The sequence below is a fragment of the Podarcis melisellensis genome (assembly GCF_964234715.1).
Source record: "Podarcis melisellensis genome assembly, chromosome: 10".
Lineage (NCBI taxonomy): Eukaryota > Metazoa > Chordata > Lepidosauria > Squamata > Lacertidae > Podarcis > Podarcis melisellensis.
Window position 1 is genome coordinate 26,972,078 of NC_138542.1, and position 18,328 is coordinate 26,990,405.

General features: G+C 42.5%; 1 protein-coding gene across 1 annotated transcript in view; it reads right to left on the reverse strand.

Moving 5' to 3' along the window:
• The window catches only part of PRICKLE1 (prickle planar cell polarity protein 1), a 66,588-nt gene extending 48,487 nt beyond the window's left edge, over positions 1 to 18,101 (reverse strand). Inside the window, exon 1 of the mRNA XM_081928960.1 lies at positions 17,828 to 18,101. The gene's annotated coding sequence lies outside the window, so the exon portion shown is untranslated. The remainder of the gene's footprint in view (positions 1 to 17,827) is intronic.
• Positions 18,102 to 18,328: the final 227 nt, after the last annotated feature.

Sequence of the window (18,328 nt, forward strand, 5' to 3'; positions counted from 1 at the left end):
GGTGTCCTCCAGATATTTGAGACAATTCCTCATCAGCTCCAGCCAGCATAGCCTGTGGTCAGGGGTGATAGCAGACATGAATCACAACATCTGGAGGGCCTCGGTTTAGCCACACAAATGTGTCTCTGAGAAAGAAGCCCAAATGCAGTGACTTGCAGAAATCATGGCATACAGATACTATGACACTCCCAGCCCTGAAGCCCTTCCATTATCAGTGTTTAGCTTGGGTGGGGGTGGGGAAACTGCTCTAGACAATTAACATTTGGGAAGGGCTCCTTTGAGTCAAGCCAACCAGATTTTTTTGAGTCAATTCTTCAGATGTTTTGTTTGTTTAAATAAAAAGAAGTATTGTAACCAACTGTTCAAACGGCTCCAGTTCTTTGCTGTTCTGATTTTGAAAAACTTAACCTTAGTTTCAACGGCAGCAATAATACTTTTTTGGGGTGTGTGCGTGCCAATTTGTATGTTTGCCTAACAAAGGAGGCTGACTTATACAGAGTCACCAATGGGTCCAGCCAGTTTGGTCCACACCAGTGTTTCCCAGCCTTGAGTCTCCAGCTGCTTTTAGACTACAACTCCTATCATCCCTGGCTAGCAGGACCAGTGCTCAGGGATCATGGGAATTGTAGTCCAAAAGCAACTGGAACCACTGGCAGCAGGCCCAGAACATTTCAAACATCAGTCTGTGACAGGCCTATCTGGAGATGCCAGCGATTGGACCTAGGCCCTTCAGCATGCAAAGTAGATGCTCTACCAATGAGCTATGCTTACTTTTAAAACAGATTCTCATCCACACACGAGCAATGCCAAATCACCAGCAAAACTGGCCCTGGCCCAATCACAAAGTGAGTGTCTTCCATCTGTTTTCTTGCTACATCTGGCTTTTCCCCATTACTGATCTCGATTGGGTTTTCACACTGATGATTAAATGTGGTTTTTAAACATAAAAACACTTCCCACAGATCATTCCATTTGTAAGGTTTCTTGGTTCAAGCTTGCTTGCTTTGGGGCAACCATCACTTTTGTGTTGGCTGGAAATTAAAATTGGATTCAGCGTTGTTATTATGCTTTTTCCTACAGTACTCTGATGCCACAGAGACAACAGGTCGCTAATTAATTTGTTAAGATCTGCATGCTTGCAAAAGGCATCAGTTTTATGTCAGGTAAAATGAATGTGGGAATGTACGGTAATCATCTTATTGGCAGGCTGTTCCCCTTTTAAGTTATTTACTTACACATCCTGTCCAAAAAGCAAAAGATCAAAGTAGTAGGCCACCTTTTTTACATTATGTGAATTTTTAAAAAAGGTCACCCCTGTGCAACAAGCCAGTTTTCTTTGTCAACAGGCATTTTCTTTCATATAAGCATCTCAAACAGATTTCTGCTAGCTACAGTTAAGAGCTTTAGCATGTTCTTACGCTCATTAGGTTATTCTCCCGATCCCCACTTCCCTCTGCACCGAACAACATCACTCTGTGTTTCCACTTCTATACATCCAGTTTGCCTTACAGATGCAATTTCTGCATAAATGCTCAGCATCAATGGCTACATTTTTGACTCGCAGCTGTCGATGGAGGTGCTGGCTGTGTAGCAGCTCCATCTGGTATGCAAGCTGAGACCCTACCTGCCCACGGACTGTCTCGCCAGAGTGGTGCATGCTCTGGTTATCTCCCACTTGGACTACTGCAATGTGCTCTACATGGGGCTACCTTTGAAGGTAACTCGGAAACTACAACTAACCCAGAATGCAGCAGCTAGACTGGTGACTGGGAGTGGCCGCCAAGACCATATAACACTAGTTCTAAAGGATATTCTTTATTGGCTCCTAATACGTTTCTGAGCACAATTCAAAGTGTTGGTGCTGACCTTTAAAGCCCTAAATGGCCTCGGCCCAGTATACCTGAAGAAGCATCCGTACCCTCATCATTCAGTCTGTACACTGAGGTCCAGCTCTGAGGGCCTTCTGGCAGTTCCCTCACTGTGAGAAGCGAAGTTACAGGGAACCAGGCAGAGGGCCTTCTCAGTAGTGGCACCCGCCCTGTGGAACGCCCTCCCATCAGATGTCAAGGAAATGAACAACTATCTGACTTTTAGAAGACATATTTTTAGAAGACATCTGAAGGCAGCCCCATATTGGGAAATTTCTAATGTAAGCCACCCAGAGTGGATGGGAAACCCAGCCAGATGGGCAGGGTATAAATAATAAAATAATAAAAATAATGCATTAGAGCATAGGGCAAATATATTTCCAGGAAATACCGGTATCAGCTTTAAAAATGTTTAGGGTAAAACCCCCTTCAGGAGCACAGAGGTGGTTATTTGGCACCCAGGACACCCAAAACCCCATCCGTAGCATTATTATTAAAACAGTGCTGCATATTCAACAGTAGTTCTTAACTCATAAGTGCATAAGGAGATCCCTGCTAGACCAGGTCAAGGGCTATCTAACTCAGCATCTTGTTCTCACAATGGACAACTAAATACCTCTAGCAAGTCCCCAAAAAGGAACCATTCTCTCCACTTGCGATTCACAGCAACTGGTATTCAGAGACAATCTGCCACCCCAACAGTAGGAGAACCTAGTTTTATCCTCCAAAACATTTCAATCTTCTTAAATGTCAAAGATAACCAGAAACACAATTTCACAGGGTTCCAATGCCACGAAGAAAGCAAAACAAATGTGGAAGGGTGAAAGATTTAGGCAGAGGTTGTTACATCATTAGAGAGCGCATATATATATTAACTCCCAACAGTTTCCTTTGTTGCAAGCACAGAGCAGAGGTGTTCCATTTAAAAATTAAGATAGGACAGTTATTCCCAACCTGATGCCCTCCAGATGTTTAAGGCTACATCTGGAGAGAGACACGTTGTGGAAGGCAAAAACCGGCTATTCCTGAGATTAACAGCATAATCTTATGAATGTTTACCCAGGAGTCTGTCCTGCTAAATTCACTGGGCTTGCTCTCAAGTGTGCATATTCCGTTGCCAACACTGCTTGCTATAACGGTGTACAAAGGCACCAGGCAACAGAAACAGCTATGTATAGTGGCAAAAACACCAGGGAGAAGCAGTGTAACAGACCAAAATCACAGCGTTACACTGATTTCAGGGAGCATAGCAATTTTTAAACACAGCAAGACACTTCCTTACATTTGTCTTTTCAAATATGTATCTGCAAACAGAGGGCAATCCAAGGTTTTAACTTTAAAAAGTTAAACTGAAGCTTTTATGATCTTCCTTCACAGTGCAAGCCCAAAAAATGTGGCAGGCAGTGTATGTGTGCAGAATATACTCTTCCCTTTGGAAAATTAACCCAGGGCTACTCCACAGCAAACTAGTAAGCTATTATAGTAAAACAAAAGGAAATTGTAAGAGGAAAACAAAGCTTTCATGTGCCTTTAGGAGTTCGGCTCTATCAATTAGGGTTTTTCCACCTTCACACTAGATTCTGTCAGCATTTTTACCTTTTTTTAAAAAATGAGCCACATGTAGAGATTGCTGTAAGTACTTCCTCATGAATAAACATTTCCAAGGGCAGCCTAACAGTGATGGGAGAGGACAAACCAAAGACCAAGGCATGTTTATGGTGGGACTGGTGCTCTTGCGAATACATGTTTTTTGCAGCTCCCACATGACATTGCTGTCATCGAAATGCCAGCCCCATTTTTGCCATAAAATCCAAATTTACCCTTTCCATGGAAATCTGATGAGTTCACACAAAAATAAACCCTACTGCCAATGACCCATTTGTGATTATGCTAATGACTGATATATAGTATTAAACTTCAGCACAAGGCAAGGTTAGTTCCGTTTTGCAAAGGTTGAAATTTCCCCTCACTAGCCTGGTTTGCATGATACAGTAAGCCAAACCTTGGCTTATCTAAAATGGGAGTAAAAAAAGACTGGGGGAAAGCAAAGTGGATCAGAGTTTCTCTCAGAGATGCTTCTGCGGTTCTGCTAAGCTATAGTTTATGGTGTCACATGAAGCAAGCCACTGCCTACAAACAACTTCTAGATCTGTTTCTGAAGCATGTGCTTTTCTCAACACAATAAGTTTCAGAGTGTGAGAACACATTGCATTGGCAAAAACTGAGCTTTCTAGAGATCAAGCAGCAACAGGTCTAATCTCTTGGAACTGAACGAGTAAGGCTTTTATTTTAAAAAACTACAAATAAGGGAAATAATAGTTTATAATATAGAATCAGAAAATATCAAGAAATAATTGCCTGGAATATGGTAGGTAATTCAGTACTCTCTCTCTGAATACCAGTATACCTGAAGGAGCATCTCCACCCCCATCATTCTGCCCGGACTCTGAGGTCCAGTGCAAAGGGCCTTCTGGCGGTTCCCTCACTGCAAGAAGCCAAGTTACAGGGAACCAGGCAGAGGGCCTTCTCGGTAGTGGCACCCGCCCTGTGGAATGCCCTCCCACCAGATGTCAAAGAGAAAAACAACTACCAGACTTTTAGAAGACATCTGAAGGCAGCCCTGTTTAGGGAAACTTTTAATGTTTAATAGACTATTGTATTTGAATGTTTTGATGGAAGCCACCCAGAGTGGCTGGGGAAACCCAGCCAGATGGGCAGGGTATAAATAATTTTTATTTTATTTTATTTTATTTTATTTTATTTTATTATTTTGTTGAGAATCACAAGTGGAGAGGTTGCTGCTGCATTCAGAGTTTGCTTGCAATCTTCCCATGGGCATCTGATTGGCCACTGTTAAGTACAGCGTAATCCAGTTTATTTCAAGTAACTGAGAGAAATCTTTCTATGTATCCTTTTTTCGTCCCAGATTCAGATTAGCCAATTGGGCGAAGTTATTTTTTGAACTGTTCAACTAAGAAAAAATTTCAGTTGGGAATTCTGTTTAGGGGTGGTTGTTTTTCAAACTCCACTAGCTAGCGGTAAAGAGCTTGCTCCTGATGAATAAGGGGACTGTTTGGGGGTGGGAAAACAAACTCAGACCTAGTGTGGATATTTTTTTAATAGCATTGCTGTATAATCAGAGTCAGTGATTTGAGCACAGATGCCAATTAAGTACCTCCATATATTGCCAAGAAGTACACATGTACCAGTATCCAAGCAAGACTTGTAGCAATACTGAGGTTTTTATGTAGCTGTTCAGCAGACACTTCCCCGGGATTAACTATTCAGAGAGAGTCTGAAAAAAAGAAAAAAGAACAAGTTTTCCATTTATGGAAAAACTTGTGGCTAGAAAGGGCAGGCGGCGGACGGTATGGAGACAGCAAATTGAGACAGGTTTCCCCCCACCCCCCCCCGGAAGATTAATTCTTCATCACCATTAGTTGAACTTCCTTTAAAGAGCCAAGCCTACAAACAAAATGACATTTTAAAAAGTTACAAAGTAGTACTCACATACTGTTAATGTAAAATCCCCAAACTGGAGCTTGAAAGGATGCAGAGTTCATGCAAACTATGAGCCCAGAATTTTCTAGATACAGTGTAAAGAGTTAGAATTGCATACGCAGCCAAGTCAATACAGTATAGACACTGAATACATAATTATATGGATACATTTGTAGTTTCAAGAGTGTGTGATTTGTAATGTAAAAAGCCCTAAAAGTGTTACATTTTTGTATTTACATTACAAATCACACACTCTTGAAACTTTTGTAGTTTCAAGAGTGAGTGATTTGTAATGTAAATACAAAAATGTAACACTTTTAGGGCTTTTTAAATTTATTTTAAGGATGCTCCCAGTCTCATTGGTATAGCTCAGGGTTTCCCAAACTTGGGCTTCCTGCTGTTTTTGGACTCCAGTTCCCATCATCCCTGACCTCTGCTCCTGCTAGTGAGGGATGATGGGAGTTATAGTCCAAAAAACAGAAGGAGACCAAAGACTGGGGAAACCCTGGTATAGCTGAACTATGAGAAACCCATCTCGTGGAGCTTATCTAGTAACCCCATGATGTGCAATGGTAAAGGAAAGCAGAAAAAAGTAAAGAAGAACATTGTTAGGCAAATAAACTGCTTTGTGTTGGCCTTGCTCCTGCATTAACTATTTTATGTGTGCATCATGGCAGTCTAATTCACATAGCCACCTCTCTCCAAAACTAAATGATCTTACTCCTTATCCATATCCCTGGATTTTACATGTCTTAATTTGAGGCCAACTACTGTATCTTGGAGGGACGCAGGTGGCGCTGTGGGTTAAAGCCTCAGTGCCTAGGACTTGCCAATCGAAAGGTCGGCGGTTCGAATCCCTGCGGCGGGGTGCGCTCCTGCTGCTCGGTCCCAGCGCCTGCCCACCTAGCAGTTCGAAAGCACCCCTGGGTGCAAGTAGATAAATAGGGACCGCTTACCAGCGGGAAGGTAAACGGCGTTTCCGTGTGCGGCTCTGGCTCGCCAGATGCAGCTTTGTCACGCTGGCCACGTGACCCGGAAGTGTCTCCGGACAGCGCTGGCCCCTGGCCTCTTAAGTGAGATGGGCGCACAACCCCAGAGTCTGTCAAGACTGGCTCGTACGGGCAGGGGTACCTTTACCTTTACCTTTTACTGTATCTTGAGTGTTAGCATTCATTGTCGATTTCTTAACTGGTTTTAAGGTAAGTCACTTTCAGTGACCTCTGTAAGAAAAGCAGCTAACAAATATCAATATCATATCTTTTTTCAACAACTTATGTCATAGCAGTTATCTGTCTTGAGTTATTCAAGGCCCAGCTTGGTAGTGACCAGTTAGCAGATTTCCACAAGTTGGAGGTCAACCATATTTCCAGTGGTGCAGGACAGGAATGGAAACTTCTGTATACAACTCTTTGAGAGAGACAGATATTGGCACTCAAGCACTTCCTTATAAAGGCTCACAACACCTTGAGTTGGGTTGCAACAGCTATGCTGCGGAAGTACAATTTGTAGCTATCATTTGCAGGACTGTGGTTTAACAAGGAAAATCTTCCAAGCAAACATAAAGAGGTAACTAAGAAGCTTCCTTCCACTTAAGCTTTGAGAGCCTGCACAGCTAACCATTTGTAGTCAGTGCATGCTGAAAAGTAGGGAGTTCAGCTCCCCACTATCACTGTTTACTGCAAGCACAGGCAAACTTAGCCCTCCAGATGTTTTGGGACTACAACTCCCATCATCCCTAGCTAACAGGACCAGGGGTCAGGGATGGTGGGAATTGTAGTCTCAAAACATCTGGAGGGCTAAGTTTGCCTATGCCTGGTTTACTGCAACATTATTAGCTGGGCCCAGACAAAGAAAGCATTTAAATTCAAGGGTTGGGATTTCAAAATGCCTCTGAAAAGTCCTAACTGCTCCTAGTTACATCAAGGAGCATCAGATGATAAGCACTGCTAATTCTAAAAGACTGACTCCACAATTTAATCAGCTCTTACATTACTCATTACCAACTGAATCCATAAGGAGACCATAAATACAATAATGCCAAGAACAATTACAGTGCTGACAAAACCTCAGTCCCAAATGGTAACACAACATGTCAAAGGGATTCCAAATTAATGCAAGTCCACAGTTTAATAGAGTCCATTTTGTGTGTGTCTGTCTGTTAAATATATTATTACATTTTATTGTTATGGGGGGAGGAAGATTACAATGCTGGCTAAATCTAGAAAAGGTTACCTGTGCTTAGCCTCAGTATTCATCAACAAGATGTGTATTTAGCAGTATTTAGATGGCTTCAACTGAAAGCTCTGCTTTCATCTTGATTTAATTTGATGTGATTGGCCAGTTAATAAAAAATATTTTTTAAAAAAAGAAAGCTCTGCTTTCATCTAAAGAGGGTGGAGGCGGAAAAACTGACCAAAAATGATCCAATGTTATAAACAAGTGAAATGGCAGCACACCATACATTTCAAGGGCATTACTTCCCCCTGGGAATTGTAGATTTTACCCCCTCACTGAGCTACAATGCCTAACCTTAAAAAGGGAGAGGCTGGAAGGGTTTGGGAACAGTCTTTCTCCTCCAGGAGTATGCCTGCCCATTTCCCCCCCAGTTGTCAGTAGCATAATCCAGGGATGTTGGCAGCAATTTCTATATTGTAGTTCTTAGAGCCAGCTTGGAGACATGATTGTATGGGAGTGCTTTCTCAACAACCTACCACAAAGCATTAGAACAGTGTGTCAATCAATGATATGGCAACATTATTTGATCTTCAACAGTATTCGCCACCCCAATAAATCAGGAGCTCAGAACAAGCCTTTTGAAAGCACAAGGGAAGCCTATTGAGATCTGGACTTCTTAGCCGTTAAGACTTTACTCTTCCGAGCAAAGCAGCTTCTGGTTTAACCTCTTTTGTAAATAAAGAATTTATTTCCAGCATAGGCGGCCAGTTGTCTTGTTCTTTCAAGCACACTGGGCAGTGAGCAAGGACGTTTTGTTGGCTTTTAGCCCACCAAGCTGTCTAGACTTATAGAAAGAGCACAAAGGAATTTATAGGATTACATTTTACTAAAACAAACAAATGTACAATATTATATTATTCCTTTCTTCCACACGCACAAGAAACAAAGATCTAAATCACTTCAGTGATCGGCCATAAATGAAAACTATATTTATCACTTCAGAGCCTCTCTTTGTGCCTTGAACACAGGCAGAAAGATCTCACAATGAAGTTCTCCATAAGATAATCATGATAAACAAAAGGAACAGAAAGCCTTCCAAAATTCTTACGTTTTATTACACAATCCACACATTTCAGGAAACATCTGCGAAAACACAAGACAGGGTTTCATGCCAAACTTAATTCCATTTAGAAATGAGTATGTATATTATAAGTTGACACAGACACATTAATTATTTCTTCGAAGGCATGTAATATAAGCAAGAGGAGGACCCATTCAGATGTGTGTGGGCTACTTTGGTTTTTTTTTAAAAAAACAATTGTTTCCCTGTGGTCCACCAAGTGTTTCAAATTTTACAAAGCAAGAGATCCCAAGTATCTACTCTTAACAGGCAAGGCATAACTAATCAGCGTTAAGGGATCCCAGGCATGCACTCTCGCTTCTGAGCATAACAAGTATCCTGCCTCTTAAGAGGCTCCACTTAACCCAACACTCCTTACAGAAATCTTAGGAACCAGCAGGTACTAACTAGGCTGACCATCAGAACATCAGTGGACCATAATCAATCTTACAAATGTCCCGATTTAAACAAAATGAAAATGTTCTAGACACCAGGTCATCGAAACCACCAATAAGCTATACTAAGCATTTTTGGCTGAAACAAAGAGAAGCTAAGCTCTTGAACAGATGAAGGGCTGGCATTGGCTAGAGCTAACTAGATTGGCTGGATACTTCTGCTGCAGATCACAGGTGCTGAGCAAGGGCCTGTCTCATGTTTCTATTCTTGGACTTCAGTTATTTATCCTCCAAAGCCCATCAAAGTCTCAGAAGGCAAGAAGCTTGGCTTGTTGGAAGGATTGGCCGCTATTCCAGTTAGCACTGCAATCCAGCACATACTTAACTTGCCAGAAGACTCACTGAACCTATGAGGTCTGCTATCTTAGCATAACTACAAATGATCTGGTTAAAAAGTCCATGGCAAGAGGAGAAGAAGGCCAGGGCAAACACCAAACTCTAGAGTCTACATGCTTGCCATCCTATGTTTCCACACTCTTGTCTCTTCCTCCCATCCCTAGAGTTATACCCATTATCAACTATAGTTCCTCGGGGCACAGGTAACTAAAATAGAATATAAAAGATACATCAAAACTAACAGAGTTAAAATTACAATTCAGTACTACAAGACAATAATTAAACTTTCATTCTGAAAAGGTTCTGCTAAATGAAAAAGTCTCAATTATGCATCTAAATGAGCTGTGCTCCCCCTCCTTTCCAGTAGTTATGAACTCCACATTGAAGAGGCCACTGAAAGTACTACTAATGGAATCAAGGTGAATTGTCTAGGTGCAGAGGCAGGTGGAACAGGAGCCTTAACAGTTTCTCCGTTGAGATGTAATGCCAAACCATGGTTTGCAAACACATTTCAACTTACAGTACCCAGTTCTGCTTTGTTGATAGATCACAACCATGGTCTGTTGTAAATCAGACTTCACACCAAACTTCCTTAACCATGGCTTGGCATGCTGCCTAAATTCAGTATGAGCATGACACTGCAGTTTTGCAGCAGTCAATGAATGCCTTCCAGAACTTTTATTTACACACAAACCTCACTTATCTCACTTATCTCTATTGTTTGGGGGGAAAACATCAAATACTTTAGAGTAATATAACTTTTAAGTCCTACCCTCTGCTTGAAAAATCACTTTTACAGCAGGTGTTTAAAGACATGGGTTTCCCTCTATTACTGGTAGATCTGTCCTTAGTTTCAACAAGTCTTACAGCAAATGGGCATTGTGGGGCCATTTTCTGTAAGATTTAAAAAGCAATGGGTGATATCTAACACCATATCAGATTCATTAATGGACCCACCAAAAGCAATGGGCTTTAAGTTGGATGTTGCCCATTGGAGCTATTGGGAAAGTTGCTTACCAAAAAAGAAGGAAGTAACAGGAAACCAAGAATCCTAATTCAAATTAAATACAATCACAATTGCATTCTCAGAAGGTTGTTAGAGAAGCTATCTTTTTTAAAAATACACAGCTGCTTCATGCTGCCAATATTGTGCATAATTGGCAGCAGTTCAAAACAAGAGTTGTTACTGAAGGCAAAGACCACAACTGCAAAGTGAGAGATCTGCAGCTCATGTTCTTTCTTTCTTTTTCCTTTTTTAAGGCACAGCTGAATGCAATGTAAGCATGCTAATGTCTTCATAGATTTGCTTGCATTCCTGGGCATATCCCAGACATTCTGGCTTACAGACCAAGAGAAGGGCAGTAAAGTGAGGTAGAACAGAGCAGAGCAGCTCAAAAAGCTTCCATACCTTTGATGGCAAGATTTAATGCATGTATTTCAAGCAGACATAGCCAACTGACAGGTAATGGACTTCATCTTGCCTCTGGCCTGACCTGCACTAAGTTAGAAGCCTGCACCAGAAGACATTCCATCTAACATCAGAAGAAAGATCATTCCAGAAGCTTCTGAAAGTCTTCAAATTAGGTGTTGGGAGAGTCATTACCAGCTTGGAAGAAAAACACAGGTATTTCATGTGTGGGTTTTTTTTGTCTGGGCAGGGAATACAGTTGTACCTTGGATCCCAAACGCCTTGGCACTTGGACGTTTTGGCTCCCAAACGCTGAAAACCCAGGAGTGAGTGTTCTGGTTTGCGAACGTTCTTTGGAACTCAAATGTCTAACGGGGCTTCCCATTGGCCGCAGGAGCTTCCTGCAGCCAATCAGAAGCTATGCTTTGGTTTCTGAACGTTTGGAAGTCGAACGGACTTCCGGAACAGATTCCGTTCAATTTCCAAGGTATGACTGTAATCTGCAAGTGCCATCCCAGAATAAGAAGTGGCAAGGAAACCTGTGTAGTATCTCTTTTTATTTTGACAAAGTAACTTGCCAACAGCTGCATGTCAACTGTTCACAGTGCTTTATATGGATTATCCAATTTACAACAACCCTGCAAAGTAAGTAAAACTAGTATTATTTCTATATTGCCAATACGAGACTGATGGTACCTTGCCAAAGGCCATCTAGTGAGTATATGGCAGAGGCAAAATCCAAACCAAGGATTTCCTTATTTGCAGCTAAGTCTCTTAACCACTACAGCACATAAACTCTTCACTGCTGCTTGCAGTGTCAGCATGGAGAGGGGCTTCTGGGTAGATAACTCCAGCCTCTAAACAGCTTGGTCAGCAAAAGAGAGGTGTTCTAAGAAAATGATTTTTAAGAACCACCAAAGTTTGTTGGGAAATATCCTGCAAGTTAACTTTATGGTATTATCGTGCCTTCGGTCATCAGTAATTCAAATTATGGCCACAACCCAACAGAGTTAGTTGCACTTGGGCCAGACATTTAAATGTGTTCAAGTACATTTAAGTCTGTGAGGACTCGTAGTCAGTGTTGAGTCTCCCCAAAAAAGGGAGAAGGGGGAAAGTGGGAAGAGAAAGTGGTAAATGACAGCACCTTTGTAGCATATTATTATTAAAGACAATTTAAGTGTTTGAATGGGCTGATGCATCTTAATTACTGTGCATATTGTGGGAAATCTCTCTGCAGATAAAAAAAAGCTGTAATGAATACACACTGCATGGTCATACCATGTTCCTGGAGTCTTCCTAAGATAATTAATTCAGTTAGAACAAAGTCTAAACATGAATATAATAGAAAAACAAAGTTAAGAGTTATTACAGGGCCCTTGAGAAATTTATCTCAAGAACTGGAAATACCCTTTGACAATGGACCAAGAATGAAGGAAACCGCATCTGGAAAGACTGTCATTTTGGCAAGGAGGAAAATGATCTGATTAGTCTGAGTACTGCTGCCAGAAATGTCATGACATCAGTGTGCTATAAGTTGTAAAACATGTTGCTTCTCACCATTCTTCAGCTTGATGAAGAAAAGAAATTCCCTCCCTCCAGTTCCTGTTATGGCAAACCCATAAGCAAGTGGGGGAAGGTAACTCACCCGTATACCTAGAAGACTGATGCCCCAAACAGGTAACTTCAGGTTACCTTTTCCATTAAACCGAACAACTAAAGCTGGCCGAGTTAACAAACTTGTCCTTACATAAAAGCCTTACACAGATTGTTTCACATGGTTAAATTCTGTTCACATTTAGAGAACACATATCCAACAGCTATCCCACAATATTCATGGCAGCTACAACGTCAGATGTCTCAATTGCATGGTTATACTAGAAATTCCACTACAAGACAAGGAGAAAGGCGTTCTCTCACATTTGCTACTGAAAGTTTGTTTGGAAACAATGACAAATTATACATGAACTCTAGGGTCCACCGTCAAAGCAACTGCTAACATTAGCCTTATTGTTCAAAGCTTAATCTTAAAATGATGCCACAAGTACATCTTATAACACTAGTGCCTTAATAGTGTTCTAGTGTCACGGAACATCTGTGAATATTCCAACTTCTGAGGAGGAAAAGGTAATAATCACTGTGAGGGGAATGATAAATCAGTCTGGCTAAGATAAAAAGCAAACAAAGGCGGTAGATAGTAAAGACAATAAAAGGTGAGAAAAGGGCAAGCACACACACATATACCCTGATACCTTATCTAGAAATTGGAATGGCTGTAGTGTGAAGCAACTAGCCAAGTATTTGGTTGCATTCAGACAAGCGTATTTCGGCTTATTGAACTGAGACATGGACAAGCCTTTCCACTACACGTGTGTTTAAACCAGGAAACCTCTGACCATAGCCGTCTGTTTTATCTGACACAGGAAACTATGGCCAACTGCTTCAGAGTAACATACGTCTAAACCACAGTCTGCAACTGGTTTAGGAATCTGGATGGTTCCAAACCTGGTAGGCAAAGTTACTTGGTTCAGACAACATGGAGAGCAGGCAAAAGGCTCATTCATATCAAGGCACAATAAGACCAAAAATTAATAATAATCACAATCTACAGTTTAGGTTTAGGATTACAATCATTTTGGTCAAATGCTGAGACAAGATATGCTCGCCAAAACACAGAACATTCCTTATACAGAGTCAGACCACTGGTTCTTCTAGTTCAGTATTGCCTACAATGAATGGTAGCAGCTCTCTGGGGCAGGTAGGCTTGGGAAATCTTTGGTCCTCTAGATCTTGCAAAACTACAACTCCCATTATACCTAGCCATTGGCCATGCTTACTACCTCCTCCCCCCTTGCCACAGCCATTAGTCAGGTACAAATCAATACGTTTGTTCACAGGCATGATGTGAAATAGCAAACCCAACTTTTGGCTGGGGAGCAGCATGGTCGAATGAACTGGAGAAGCCACCACTACACCCAAAGCTCTGCTGCTCACACTGGTCAAGGCAGAGAATAGTAGGTTTCCCCCTCCATTTTGGAGTGGCTATGCCAGAACTGGGCCCATCACCAGTAGCTAGACTGACTTAGGATTCAGCAGATCCTTGGCTGCTTCAGCTCTACCTCTTCCCTAGGAAGACCTCATTTCAGGGGTTTGAGCTGGCATTAGTTCTGCCTGCCCATACTTTCAATGGGCACAGTGGGGCTTTTCAAGTAGCAGGGATGTCTCCACAACATCCAAAGCCCCTCCAGCATGTCAGGTTGGGGTTTGAATTTCTCTGCTGCTGACTCCCATACCACTATTGGAAAATGTTGACCCTACTGCAGCGGGTGGCAGTTCTACATGTGGCATAGGCCTTTGAGTGACTTTCAATACCATAGTTTTCTACTGAAGGCTAGGTATGTGTTGGCCCAATTCCTTTTTTTATATATTTTTCATGTGAAGCTGCTGATGCAAATGAAGTCATTCCTACTGCATATGGCAGGGGTAGCAAACATGGTGTCCTACAGATGTTGTGGGATGACAACTTCCATCACCCTTTGCCATTGGCCATGCAGGTTGCGGCTGATGGGAGTTGGAATCCCACAACACATGAAAGACATTTGGTTACCCATGACATTTGGTGACTGTTGCTCAGTCAAGCACATGTGTATAGCGATGAGCTGAGGTTCATGCACAATTACCACAAGGCCCTCTTTCCCCCAGAGTCCCCATGCCAGTTATGAGCAAATAAGAGATTCCAGTGTACTTAAGACACACTAAACCCATGGATTTTCTCAGACGATAGGGGGAGACAGACCAAACAGTTAACAACCAAGGGAGAAGCATTTGTTTCGCCAAAGTACGCCTCCGTTATCCAACCAGCAAGAAACAAAATATTTCAACATCTCTGACAAGTATAATGTTCTCAATTAAACATTTTATTATCAATAGTCTCTAATTTTCTACTCACTTCTACATCCTAGTTTTCCATAGTGGCAAACTTTGTAATTTAAAGAAGAAAATTCTGGGATTACTTTCATTTCTGTGCAAAAATCTTCGCATACTGCATGATTTTAAAATCTCATCTTCACTTAATTCTCAATTTACCACTGCATTAAAGCATTTGGGGGTTCCATTTAGCTTTTCTTTTTAAAAGTTCTAAATAGAAACAGTGTGGATTAAAGAAAAAAAACCTTTAAAATACAATTACCTTTTCAGTTATACTACAGGATATTAGGGAAATCCAGACTGCCCTGTTTCTTTTAGCCACATCTGACTTCAATCTTAATAGCTCAGCTATTAACCCTGTAAGGTTTCCTCCACCACCCAGCTGATGTTAAAGTTTGCCTAGGTAACTAAGGCTGACCCAACTACAATATCTGTGAATACAAAGAGAAAATAGCCACGTAGCTTCCAAATTATAAAATCTACAACTTGCATTGTGATCCTAAGCAAAGTTAACTTGGAAGTTTATGTCTTACAGAGTTCGATGGGACTCATTCCCAACTAAAGACGCCTAGGATTACAGCTTTAGGCTTACACAGTCATGAGGCCCCCTTTAGTGCAGTGGGACTTTTTCCAAGTAAACATTCACAGGATCAAGCTGTAATTGTTTTTAACTTTCTACCAGCTTTTGCTAGAAAAAAAGGGGGAATCCATGTCTGTTGCTGGAGTATTTACTTTTAGAACTTAAGCATCAATAAAGACTAAACAATTCCTTCAGCAAGCAACTGAAAACAGAACCTTCTACATGAACTGAAATACTTGGGAAATGGCAGAACCAGACGAATCTTTAAAACCTAGATTCTGCCAAATTTGCTGCAGGCAAAGTGGGTGGGGAAACAGCTAGCTAAAGGTCAGTGTTCTCAATCACACCTCAAGCTATAGAAAAAGGCATGGTAGCCATTTATTTTTGTCACCTTTTTGTTTTAGTATGTGGGAAATACACAGGGCGAGCCTTTAAATCTTCTGCATCAAGATTGCGCTGGGAGTTGTAAAATCTTCCCCACTGTGCTTCAAGCTTCCCAGTTGATGGCATTTAAAACACTAAAGCTAGTAGAAAAAGAGCTTTATTTTGTTTTCCTTAACCCCCAGCTGTGGGAACAGTGACAGATTTCTGAGCTAGGCCCAAACATAGCCACATATACACCTTAAGATGAGTGCCCCCCCCCCGCCAAGTCAGCCAAAATAAATGGTTACTGCTTTAAGTTTTAGATCTCCAAGCTAAGGCTCAATGTTGTTTAGAAAGGAGAGGGGAGATTAATGTTCGTTGCACTTTCTAAGTGAAGTAGCGAAGGCTAACTCTGTACCTTAAAAACTGAATTTTAGATGGTTTTCACCTTCAAGAGTTAAAAAATGTTCCTCCCATCCCTTTACAACTTTAAAGAACCAAGACCCAGACATATTGTTAGGGATCGCCAAAGGAACTCCCGCGGGGCTGCCCTGTATATACAAAATAATAGGAGGGAGTTGAAACATTGACACTTGACTGAGGATAATGGAGAAAGCAAAGCCTTGCTTGTATTGGGGGGGGGGGAGCCAGTTGTCACCCAAGTGACAGACAACAGCTGAGCTCACACATCTGGAGCCTGATTCAGGCAGACTCCCTGAAACTCACACCCATCTATAGCCATGGCCCGCTGCTAGAAAGACAGATGGGAGCTTTCCTTGCATGGACTGTGTAAATAAATATATAAAGTGGCAGATATTCCGCAGCAACTGCCACACTGGCTGCGTGCTCTTTAAACACATCCTTTTGATCGCAGCGAAACAGCTTATTGCTATAGGCATAAGAGATAAATATAGCTTCTTCCTTAATAAAAAAAAAAGTGCAAAGAGATTTAATTACACACATACCCTGACCTTGATATAATAAATAGTTTCACTAGTTCCTAATGCTATGTTCCATTCCTGATACTTATATTTCTTCGTGGTGGTTGGGGGTGGGCATGAAGGCGGCACAGCCATGCAAAGTTAAAAATTAAAAGCTGCTTTAGATCCTGCTTGAGAAAGTTACAGCAAAAAGTTGCACCAACCCCATTCTGGACACGATTCTTCTGCAAGCAAAAGCTTCCAAATTCTGGGTTTACACACACACACACACACACACACACACACACACACACACACACACACACACACCAATGCACGCATAGTCCTTTCTTCTTGCAGATCCAACTCTATGGGTGCCTACTCAAAAGTAGGCTCCACCGAGTTCAAAGGGGCTTTACTCCCAGTAAAAGTGGACTGTCTGCGGCGTTAGGGGGTTCAACCCTAAAGCACTCACCCTTTTCCAAACAGAAGCAACGGCGGATTGAATTGAATACTGTACTCCTTACACCGAGAAAAGAGAAAAGTCTCTCGCTATTCTACCCCAATGAGAGTTGACTAGTACTCCGTGTCTCGGTTCCATAATTCACCTTGACCAGCCCGAATCAAAATGCACGTATATAAAAGAGGCCAAGTAACATTCCACGCAAGACGCAGCCCACAGTGGGGTTTACCCCCCCTCTCTTCTCCCCCAAACTTATACTATATACAACATTAAGGTCTCACATCGAAGATAACCGATCTGTAGAAAGGACTTTATGATCTGAAAAGAGAGACGATGGTATTTTTGTAACCCAAGAAAATCTTCAATTAAAACATTTTTTAAACAAACAGTGGGATTTACTCTTAAGTAAATGGGGGTGGGTGTATATGTCCCTCATTAAGTGCAGCCTAAAACTTACCACTAAGGAATCTGAAAAGAAGATGGTCACTGGTAGAGGTTAAGGGTCTGTTGCGGGTTGCTGGTTTTAGCTAGATTTCCTATTCCAGTAACCAGTTTCTGGGGACTTTTCTTGGAGAGTGGCAGGAGATGCTAAGAGGGCGGAGGGGGGGGGGCGATCCTGAGACCTCCTTTGAGGGATTCTGCATAAAGTGCCCCACACCACAGAAAGCAAATCCGTTTTTCCCCTCCTCTGTCTCTGCTGCAGCACAGACTCACCCTCGACGAGAAGGACTCCGGCCACGAAGTCGCCCAGGTGCTCTCGCCGGACGGCGATCCCCACATTGGAGGCGGCAGCAGCAGCGCCTGCCTGGTTCCTCGCTCGGCGGCTCTACCCCTCGCGGGAAATCAGCGCACGCCGAAGCCGCGCATGTCGAGCGGAAACGCGGCGGCGAAGAAGAATGAGGACGCCTCCGGGGACGGCGAGCGAGCGAGCCTCCGCGCCAGCAGAGAGCGAGCAGCGACCCCCTCGGCGGCCGACCCTCTTCCCCTACTGGAACTCCGGCGCCCGGCACCCGCTTGCCATGAGGAAAGCCTTCCCCGCAGCCCATTGGCTGCAGCTGCCCGCGCCAGCCAATCGCCGAAGGGCCTCGTCCCGTCGGCACTCCGGAAAACCCGGTTGGGTGGATCGCGAGCGACGCTTCCCCCTGGTGTCGCAGGGAAAGGTTTTTGGGGTAGGCGCTGCCCGTCCCCCAAAACAGGAGAGGGGTGGGAAGCGGG